We start from the raw sequence: 11,008 nt of genomic DNA on the forward strand, positions 1-11,008 counted from the left end.
GTTCCTGGCAAAAACATGGGGGTGTGGCGGGAACAGACGAAGGCCTGTCATGTTGTACATTATTTCCTTATCAAATATCTATAGGAATAACCAGGCATAGTGGCTTGAGAGGATCACCAGTTCAGGACCAGCCTGATCTACACAGTGAGACTCTATCTCAAACAAACAAACAAACAAATATTTGTAGGGCATCTATTTGAAGCCTTATCTCTGTGGGGAACTAAAAGAAAGCCTTTGCCATTAAAATCTCTGGAGTGATAAAACTATGGTTCCCAAAACAAGTTCTTGTATACTTGTTTTAGCTGCAAGTGCAGTAAAATCCTAGAAAAGAGAAACATTAATATTTTAAATAGACTTTATACTTCATGGAGGGTAGAGCCATGAACTAGACAGACTGGCAAGACAGAAGGAAACTTGATGATTCAGGGTATAGTAGATTGAATAAATATGGCATTTAGAAAAACAGTGGAAACACTTTCTACCTAGAGCCTGCTTGAGAAGGTAGGGAACATACCTTAACTTTCCTATTAAAATATGAGTTGCTTTTAGTCTAAAAGGCATCTGTAGTTCTTAAGAAGTTTAGGGGTTTAATTGGAGAAATGTCTCACCCCAGGACTTGAGCAGACTGCCGCAGACCAGCTGCAGTCGATGTAGGGTAGGAAGGGGAGAGGTCCTGGGCCAGCGATGAGAAAAGAACCTTCACAAGCAATGTTCAGGTTCCCTCTGACAAGTCTCAGGGTCTGATTTATTTTTATATCTTTAAGCAATAGCTAAGAGGCATTGGGCAGAATATGTTTACATTTTTGGTTACCTTAGCAATATCTAGTGAGGTAAAGGTTATTTTTGCTAAACAGTATATTTTTTCTAAGCTGATTCATTTCAATGAACATCATGAATACATTTCTTAAAAATTACAATTGTCCCCTTATTTTCCCATACCTAAGCAGAACAAAATGTAACTTAATCAAAATCTCTGTATCAGTGGGGGTACAAGCAAGATTTAATTAATTAAATGTCAAATTTGTGGTCACCAGCTAGCCCTTGAGAAACTGCACAATGGTTAATATAGTTTGCTATTAGCTCTCTACTTTCCTATACCTCTATTTGTCTTACCTAAGTGTCATTCGGGTTCATAGTCCATGAGCAGGAGATATTTTCAGCACTGTGAGAAGTATTGAATAACTTGCCCCCTTAATGTATTTGCCTGTCTTAACTTTCTCTCCATTTCTCATTTGCCACTATTACTTACATCTAAGGTCTATCCTTCTAATTTCTTTATAAGACCCCTTTAGTAAAAGGAACGTCAGCAATAAGAGAGGAAGTTATAGTTAGTGGGAAAACAGAGGGAGTTTCAGGAGAGGTTTCTTTAGAAGTAGATGAGGTAATAGAACTAAGAGAAACTGGAATTTGGGACTTTTGAGCCAGATCAGATTTCAATGCATCATTGCCAATTTGCCTCATGGAGAGTTTGTTGTTAGTCACAAACACAATGACTCCTGTGACCAGAGTAACAATTATAAACATTATGGCATGAAAAAAATAAAACATGAGGGTACGATGTGTTCCACCCATCTTTTCCCCAGCTGGAACTTTGTCAAGCAGCATCGGAGGTCGGATGGGCTTCGCCAGCAGACCACCCGGCACTTAAGGCATTGAAGACCCAAGTCATTTTGGAAATGAAGATCCACTGTGCTAGGGAGAAGTACCTGCTATTGACTGACATGAGTCCATGACTACATTAGGATAGGCAAGGTAACAATGAACCTCTAAATCACAGTGGCTCAATATGGTTAACATTTATTCTTGCTCAAGAAACGTGTCCGATGTAGATAAGGGTAGGTGGGGGCAGAGGGCTCTCCTCCATATAATCTCTTAGGAACCCAGGTTAAAGGAAGTTTCACCATCTGGGATTGTTGCCATCTCTTCATGTGGTTTCCAGGGCTGCTGCTATATCAGGGGAAGAAAATCATAGGATGTTTATAAGATCAAAGACTGTGAGTGGCTTCTATCACTTTCACCACCAAGACCCAACCTGCTAAAACCTAGTCATAAATGAAATAAACCGTTGATATATCATCTTCTTTTCTGCCCTGAAAGAGGAAAAGTGAAATAATATTTGGTAAACACAGACTATTATAACAACTATGGCCTATGATCCAAGGACTCTTCCTCCATTAATAACAAGTAACACTTAGATTTTGCTAAGTCTTACAGTAATTCTATGGGGTAGCTTTTATTACTATCATCTCCACTTTATAGATGAGGAAAGTGAGGCAGAGAGACATTAAATCACTTAAGCAAGATCCCACGGCTAGTAAGAGTGCAATAGGGATTCAAGCTCAAGTTCTTATCCAGAGTTCCTTCTCTTAACCTTGATGTTATACTTCCCTGTCAGAGACTTAGGTAAATGGGAGTCATATCATGATCCCATGCACCCTGCACCTCCTTCACTGAGGTATAGAGAGCTTCTAGCGCCAGGCATGGTTGTGCATGCCTGTGATCCTAGACTCAGGAGGATCGCTGTGACTTGGGGGCCAGCCTGGGCTACATAGTGAGTTCAAACCCAGCCTGAACTACATAGTGAGACCCTGCCTCAAAAGAAAAGAAAAAGCTTCTGCCAATGGGGTTATGTTTGACTCTCACCAGTTCACTTTGTCAATATTCATTTTGTTTGTTTGTTTGTCAGGCAGGGTCTTACTGTGTAGTTCAGGCTAGCCTTGACCTCACTATGTAGTCCAGGCTGGCTTCAAACTTGTGGCAATCCTACCTCAGTCTCCCCAGTGCTGGGATTATAGGCATGTGTAACCACACCAGGCCCAGTGCTCATTCTTACAGCATCAGTTGTATAAATGTATTCACAATGCTTTTGACCTGCCTATCTTGGTATCCCATCTGTTCAAAGGGCTGTGGATGAGAGCTTGATTGTGTATAAGCTATATGTGTAGATGCTGTTTCTAAATGCAACCCATCTTGCCTAGGCATCAGCAATCGTCAGAAGCATTGTGTCCTCTATTTCTGTCCTTGGGTAAGGCATTCTGGTTCTCCTGTCCTTAACTGCTCTCCAACACAAGTTCCTCTCATTCTTTGGGAACAGAAGTTAAGTGAACTACATTTTTCTCCTAAATCAATGTAATGGAACAGATTATGTACAGACAAGTGGTGGAGGAGACTTTGGCAGCTGGCCCTGAGCACAGCTGAGTAATGGATGTACCAGGATCCCAAGTTATCTCAAGCTTCAGAATAATTCAAGTGTCTTTATGTAACCCATGTGTCCAAGGTCAGACTTGCCTGGAAACAACATAAGGGCTACAATTTTAATAATATCCAGTCTTGGCAAAGGAGCCAAACACCTTCACTGGAAGAAAGATAGCCTCTTTAATAAATGATGCTAGAAAAACTGGCTTTCCACATGCTGAAGATAAAAACTAGACCCATATCTTTCACCAGGAGCTAACCTAAAATTGAAATGGATCAAAAATCTAAATATTAAAACAGAAACACTAAATCTGCTGGAAGAGAGAATAGGTAGAATGCTCAAGGACATAGGAGTAGGCAAAGACTTCATGAACAAAAGCCAGACTGCATGGGAAATACTACAAAGAATCAACAACTGGGACCTCATCTTATTAAAAAGCTATTGCACAGCAAGAGAAACCACCAACAGTGTGAAGAGACAACCCACAGAGTGGGAAAAACTTTTTACCAGCTATTCAGATAAAGGACTATTATCTATAATATATAAAGAACTCCAAAAAATCAGACTCCCCCAAATTTAAAGACCCATTGCAAAAATGGGTATCTGAAATAAAAAGACACTTCTCAGATGAAGAATTAGAAATGACAAATATATGAAAAGATGTTCAACATCACTGGTCATTTGAGAGATGGAAATTAAAACAACACTGAGATTCCATCTCACTGCAGAAAGAATGGCTACTATCAAGAAATCAACCAATAACAAATGCTGGAGGGGATGTGGAGAGAAAGGACTCTTGCTCTACTGCTAGTGGGAGTGTAGACTAGTGCAACCACTGTGAAAATCAGTGTGAGTATTTCTCAAAGAACTAAAACTAGAGATTCTATTTGATGCAGCTATACCTCTTCTTGGTATCTTCCCTAAAGAATTAAAAGCATCACAGTAATATATGCACACCCATGTTCATAGCAGCACAGTTTACAATAGCTAAATCTTGGAAACAGCCCAAAGGCCCATCAACTGATGAATGGATAAAGAAATGGGTTTTTTTTATACAATGGAGTACTACTCTGCCATAAAGAAGGATGAGCTTTAGACATTTATAGCTAAATGGATGGACCTTGAGACCATACTCTTAGGTGAAATAAATTGGACACATATGTTTAAATACTACACTGTTTCTCAGGTGTGAGAAACTGAATGTGGAAATAAGGACTGAAATGTATAATGGATGTTGGGAAATGGGAAGAAAGTGTTCAAAGGGGAAGGGGAACAAGGGAGGAGGGAGGGAGAAAGGAAGGAAAGAACAAGAAAAAAGTAAAAATAGAAGGAAAAGTGGGAACAGAGCTTTCGTACATAGGGAGGGGAGGGGGCTTATGGGAGGGGCTGGGATAGAATAAAATAAAATTTATTAAAAATAATATCCAGTCTTGAAGCCTAACATGAGCAGGGGTTTTATTTTTTTTGTTCACTGCTATATAGGGAGTATCTAGAACCATGTCTGGAATATCGTGGACATGCCATAGATCTTTGGTGAATGAATTCTGGTCCTCTTTGGAGGCACTACTGGTTTAGTGCTAGATCACTGACTTTAGAATTTTAAAAGCTTAGAGCTTCACAGCTGTGTGACCCCTTGTAAATTATTTGCCTCTCTGGCTTCTTCCTTTCTCACTGGTAAAATGAGGCTATTATTACTTATCTCTGGGATTGTTATGAGAATTAAATGATAATTGATGTCAACCACTCAGCACCTTGAAGGAACTACGGCTTTAGCTTCTATCCGAAAAATCCTGGGTGCTTTCACCATTCCCCTCAGACATTTCTGCAGGTCTTCAGAGTTCAATCAGGCATGTTCACTAGCAAATCTTCTTTATTACTGAGCTTTATACTTGCCTTGGATTTCCAACCAAATTCTTTCTCCTCTGCTCTCACTTTTCTGGTCCTGTCTGGTGCTGAGCTTTTTATTACCATTGCGGTGCCCACCATGTCTGTTGCTGATGTCTTGAGCTCATGGTGGTATCTCCTTCTAGAAGACAACCGCTGCTGCTATTCCCTGAAGGTTTAATACTCAGGGCATGACGACTGCCCACTGAAGTCGCCTGGGGCCCTCTCTACTGGGCACCTCACTGAGCCTCCTGAGACTCCACCCACTGAAGCCGGAAGAATTTGCACAGAAATTTTGTATGGCTGTGCCTGCATCCGCTTTCCACCACTCAAGCCCCCTGTCCTATCCCATGTGATTACGGTGTGACTACAGGCCACAGGAGGAGAACAATCCAAGGGGTAGACACCAACTGTCACCAAACCACTCCATACAGAAATCAAAGGGTTGGTCAAGAACAGCAACTTGTGGCTGTCAGTTTCCCTCTCTCCTAGAGTTTCTCCTTGGTGGCCCCTACATCCCTCACACAAATGTTTGCTGACAGGACTCCCCATCAGCCTTCTACCTAAGACTGTCACCAGACAGGGACCAAGCAGGTCCACAAAGTGGAGATGAGGAATTTTGACTCACTCCACCAACTGTGTAGGTTGCAGGCTTGTTGACATCACAGAAAATGAATTTTCAGGATATATCAGTAAGAGGCATAAAATTTTTTATGTGAATCTTTTTCTCCATTAAGTTTATTGGTACATTTTAGGTATACAATACAGTTACATTCATCATTGGGATCTTGTACCTTTACATGATGTATCTTGATTCTTATTTTCTCCCCATCTTCCTGCCCTCTCTTCACCCCTCCACCTTTCCCTATTTACAAAGACTTTGTTTCCATTTTTCCCTTTTCTTATATTTTTTTCTTTTCCCTTCTTTCCTTTCCCCTACCCTGCCCACTTCCCCTACTCCTTTAGACCTTTTCTTCCTATTTCACATTATCAATTATACATTTTGATCCTTATTTACACTTTTAGTTTCTCACACCAGAGAAACTATTTGGTATTTACACGTGTGTCCCATTTATTTCACTTAAGAGTATCACCTCAGTGTGCATCCATTTAGCTCTAAATGTCTCTAGTTTCTCATTCTTTATGGCTGAGTAGTACTCCATTTTATAAAAAAAAACCCACATCTTCTTTATCCAGGCTCCAGTGGATGGGCACTTGGGCTGTTTCCAAGCTTTAGGTATTACAAACTGTGCTGCTATAAACATGGGTGTGCATATATTGCTGTGGTATGATTCTTTTAATTCTTTTGGGAAGATACCTAGCAGAGGAATAGCTGGGTCAAATAGAACCTTTAATCCTAGTTCTTTGAGCTATCTCCATATTGATTTCCACAGTGGTTGCACCAGTCTGCATTCCCACCAGCAATGGAGAAGGGTTCCTTTCTCCCCACAGCCCCTCCAGCATTTATTATTGGTTGATTTCTTGATAGCAGCCATTCTATCTGGGATGAGGTGGAATCTCAGTGCTGTTTTCATCTGCATCTCTCGAATGACCAGTGATGATGAAGATTTTCTCATAAGTTTATTTGCTGCTTTTACTTCTTTGTCTGAGAAATGTCTGTTCATTTCAGATGCGCATTTTTGAATTGGGTCTTTGTATTTGGGGGACTGATTTTTTTTAAGTTCTTTATATATTCTCGATAGTAGTCCTTTGTCTGAGGTACAGTTGCTGAAAATTTTTTCCCACATTGTAGGTTGTCTCTTAGCTCTGTTGGTGTTTTCGCTTGCAGTGCAGAAGCTTTTTAATAAGATGAGATCCTAGCTGTTGATTCTTTGTGCTAGTTCCTGTGCTACTGAGGTTTTGTTCATAAAGTCCTTTCCTATGCCAATGTCTGTGAGAGTGCTACCTAACTCATCTTCCAGCAAGTTTAGTGTTTCTATTTTAATATTTAGATCTTTAATCCACTTGAATTTTAGTTTAGTGCATGGTGAAAGATAAGGGTCTAGTTTTAATCTTTGGCAGGTTGAAATCCAGTTTTCCCAAAACCATTTATTAAAGAGGTTATCTTTCCTCCAGTGAGGATGTTTGTCTCCTTTGTCAAAGATGAGGTGGCTGAATATGTCTGGAGTTGTTTCTATATCTTCTAATCTATTCCACTGATCCTTGGGTCTGTTTCTTTGCCAGTACCATGCTGTTTTTATCACAGTGGCTTTGTAGTATAGTTTCAAGTTGGGGATTGTGATACCCCCCTGTCAAAGAGGCATAAAATTTAAAAGTACACACTTAAAGAAATAGTGTGGCCCCTCCAGAGGGAAAGAGGCACATTGAGAGCTTGAACTGAACATATTTATGGGGACTTGGGAGTAACCCTAAAATGGATTTTCAAGGATGTCTACTCTAGTGTCTATTGGGTTTGCCCACTTGAAGGGCTTTGTAAAAGTACAGACCATTTACATGTGTTGGAAGCTGAGATCTACTTCTTAATAGTGGGCTTCCTGAGGGTGGGATTTGGTAGGAGAGAACACAACTTACAAAGGAAACGCACTGTCCCCAAACCCAATTTACAGACTTATTATCCTTAAGGCCCTTCAGAATTTTTCCTGGAAGGGAAAAAAAGCTTGAGTAACTTTTGTGTCCTGAAGCTGCAGTTTTTCTTAAAAAGTATAATTTTAAAATTATAATTTTCAGCTGGGCATGGTGGCGCATGCCTGTAATCCTAGCACTCAGGAGCCTGAGGCAGGAGGATCACCGTGAGTTTAGAACTGGCCTGGGCTACATAATGAGTTCAAAGTCAGCCTGAACTACATAGTGAGACCTTTTCTCCTTTCTACCTATCTTTATTTCTTCTAGACCAGACATCTACTGTCTTCAAGACCAGAGACATAACCAGGGTCTCATTATGTCATCCAGGCTGGGCTTTAAGTCCCTATGTACCCCAGGCTGGCCTTGAACTTATGATCATCCTACCTCAGCCTACCAAGTGCTGGGATTATAGGTGTGCACCACCACACTGGGCTCAAAATCTAAGCTAAAAAAGGCTTGGGAATGTAGCTCAGTGTGAAGGGCCTAGGTTCAATACTACAGAAAGTGGGGAAAGGATCAGACAGTAAAATTTAAAAGCATTAACTTTTTTTGGCCTTTCAGAGCTGATGAATTAAAATTTAATATTGAGATTTTAAAATTAAGGTCTTCTCCAATAAATAGTACAAAAGCAACACTAATTGAGATGATCTGGTGAAAGGCAGAGGTGAAAAGTTCTAGTCTTTCAGAAGAGATGGGAGAAAAAAAGCTGCACAGAAACCAGAAATGAAGGAGTCATCTGGGGAGGTGACATCTAATAAAGCTTGAGAACTTAGAAGCCCTGGAGGAGCACCCTTTTAAGACTGTTTGATAAAATGACAAGTACAATCACAGTGCCAGGCGTGTGCTAGGAGTCTTATGTACCCTGCCTGCCTGTAATCTCCAAACAACCCCAGGTTACCAGGGGAAAAAACCCCGCCCACACCCAGTCCCTCCCCCACTCACCCAGCAGGGCCTCAGAAGAAAAGAGGTTCCTTCCTGAGCAAGTGTAACTGGGGCGCTTACAGAGTAAGCTGGGGCTGTAACCAGGAACCCCAGAAGCACTCCACAGAGCTACGTCCGCAGCCCTGTACTAGATGCTTTAAAGCTTTAGCAGAGTCCTCGGACTTGTTCAGAAGAAGAGTGGTTCTCTCTAGTCCAGTCGGGACTGGAGAGAGATGAACTGGTTGCTTTATATTATGCAACTATTATAGGTAGAATCTATTTTTCCTCTAGAGATGGAGGTAGGAAGGAAGAGAAAGGGAAGAAATAAAATGAAGTGTCTGAGAGCATGGGGGAAGACCATGGTCCAGAACTGGAAAAAATGCCCAATGACTAGAGATTGAGAGAGCTAATACTTATTTTTAAGACTGCTTGACTGAATGCAAATCCCTCCATGCTCCATGCAAAGGCTGAGGTGAGTTTTTGTTAAAATTAAGGGCTGAGTCTCTACAACTGTGCTGACGTGGCAAAGTGTAGGGGATGGTGAGTCAATATTCCAGAATTTGAATAATTCCGGGGGAACAAGGGCTCAGAACCAGTGGAAGCTTTCACGTCTCTTGAAAGTTTTCAGAAATCTCAGGGAGGGCATTGTGCTGCCTGTACCATATGATGGATATCTCAGCACATCTTACGTAAGAATTAAGCACCAGGAAGACCATTCAACTGACCTCTGCTTGTCCCTGTAATCACATGGTATGTCTGGGTTTTGAACCAAGTCTGTCATTTTGCATAACATTTATAAACTTTTCCAATACCTTTGTTCCTTTAGGATTTTATGCACAATGTAGTGAACCTTAATTTTCTTAATTCTATAGAATTGAGCCTTCTGGCCATGTCTAGCCTTGTTTTTGTGTTTTATGTTGATTTTATTTTGCAAAAGTATTGGCCACTATGATGAATATCTGTAAAATAAATTTTTACTGAGTAACAGTTATCTATCCCAGGCTGAGTAGGATTCATGATTGTCTCTCTCAAAAGTGAGTATACAGGAACTAGACCATATATGAAAATCGAACTTTGACTTACAAATTCTTTTTTTTTTTTTTTTTGGTACCAGGTATCAAACTTGGGTCCTTGTGCTTGCGAGGCAGGCGGCGGAACCACTGAGCTAAATCCCTGGCCCTGACCTACAAATTCTAAGCAAACAACTTCCCTAAAAAAACAGTCTGACTTGGTCAGTCATTGGCATCTTCCCCAACTTTTGCCCCTCCTTCCAGCTCAGGACCAATCAGAGAAAGCCAAATGTGCTTTCCAAACCAATCATGCAGGGTGCCCTGCTTCTAGTTAGCCTGCCACCAGCTTCCCCATGCCAAAAGGCCTCCAATCAGAGCACAGGTGAAACCCTTTCCTTTTTTCCTCACTATGAAACTTTCCTACTTCCCTGCCCCTTTTTGAGCGTCTGTCAAAAGCAAATAAGATTGGATGACTCCTCTGCTGGGTCAGGCCCTGCGTAATGCACCCTGCTTATTCCACCTGGGTGGTCTTTGTTTACATGAATTCCCAGAAGGGCTTATCTCTGGTTAACTTGGTAGATACTGAATCCAAAGGAAAGTCACAGGCCAACTCTGCATCGGAGCTTTTCCCCCCATGAGCCCTTGGAACACCCATAGGAGAAACAGGAGCCTCCACATACCATGCATACCTAACACACAAGGCCCTGGCTCTGTCTTCCTGGAGCACTTGACTGTATGCTAGTTTTGTCAGGAGAAGCAGGAAGCTACAAAAACTGAATCAGTCGCTCAGTTCAAATTACTCCAGTCCATCTCACTGCTGTGTGGCCAGCCCTGGTGCTGTGCCAATTACCACCATAAACACCAAAGTCACTTTTCAAAACATAGTCCAACAACCTGCAGCAGGGTCAGCCAGGCGTTAAAGTACTCAGACACAATTGTCAAAGCAAAGAAATGTATGGCAGTAAATAGGAGTCTGGGCTCCAGTTAAGGGATCACCTCATGACAGCCTGAAGGTTAACCTTTTGTGGACAGATATGGCACATCATCACTTCTGAGGAACTCGCCTAAAGAGATGGCACAGGGCCCTGGGCAGGGAGGGACCAGGGAGAAATTCATTCAGACTGAAACTGGGGTGGTTTTCTGTGCTGTTATTACTGGACAACCAATTCTGCCAGCTCAGCTCATCTGTGAGGCAGGTGTAGTTTTTGCATGTGCGTGCGTGCGTGTGTGTGTGTGTGTTGTGGTACTGGGTTTTGAACCCAGGATCTTCATACTGAGCTACATCCCCAGCCTTTTTTACTTTTTATTTTGAGACAGGGTCTTGTTAAGTTGCCCGGGGTTGGGCCACAACTTTGAATCCTTCTGCCTCAGCCTTCCAGAGTGCTGAGGTTTTAAAGCCTCACAAGCAGGATTC

This window comes from Heterocephalus glaber, unplaced genomic scaffold (genome assembly GCF_053883595.1).
Source record: "Heterocephalus glaber isolate CG9 unplaced genomic scaffold, H.glaber_assembly_v1.0 deba00001608, whole genome shotgun sequence".
Lineage (NCBI taxonomy): Eukaryota > Metazoa > Chordata > Mammalia > Rodentia > Bathyergidae > Heterocephalus > Heterocephalus glaber.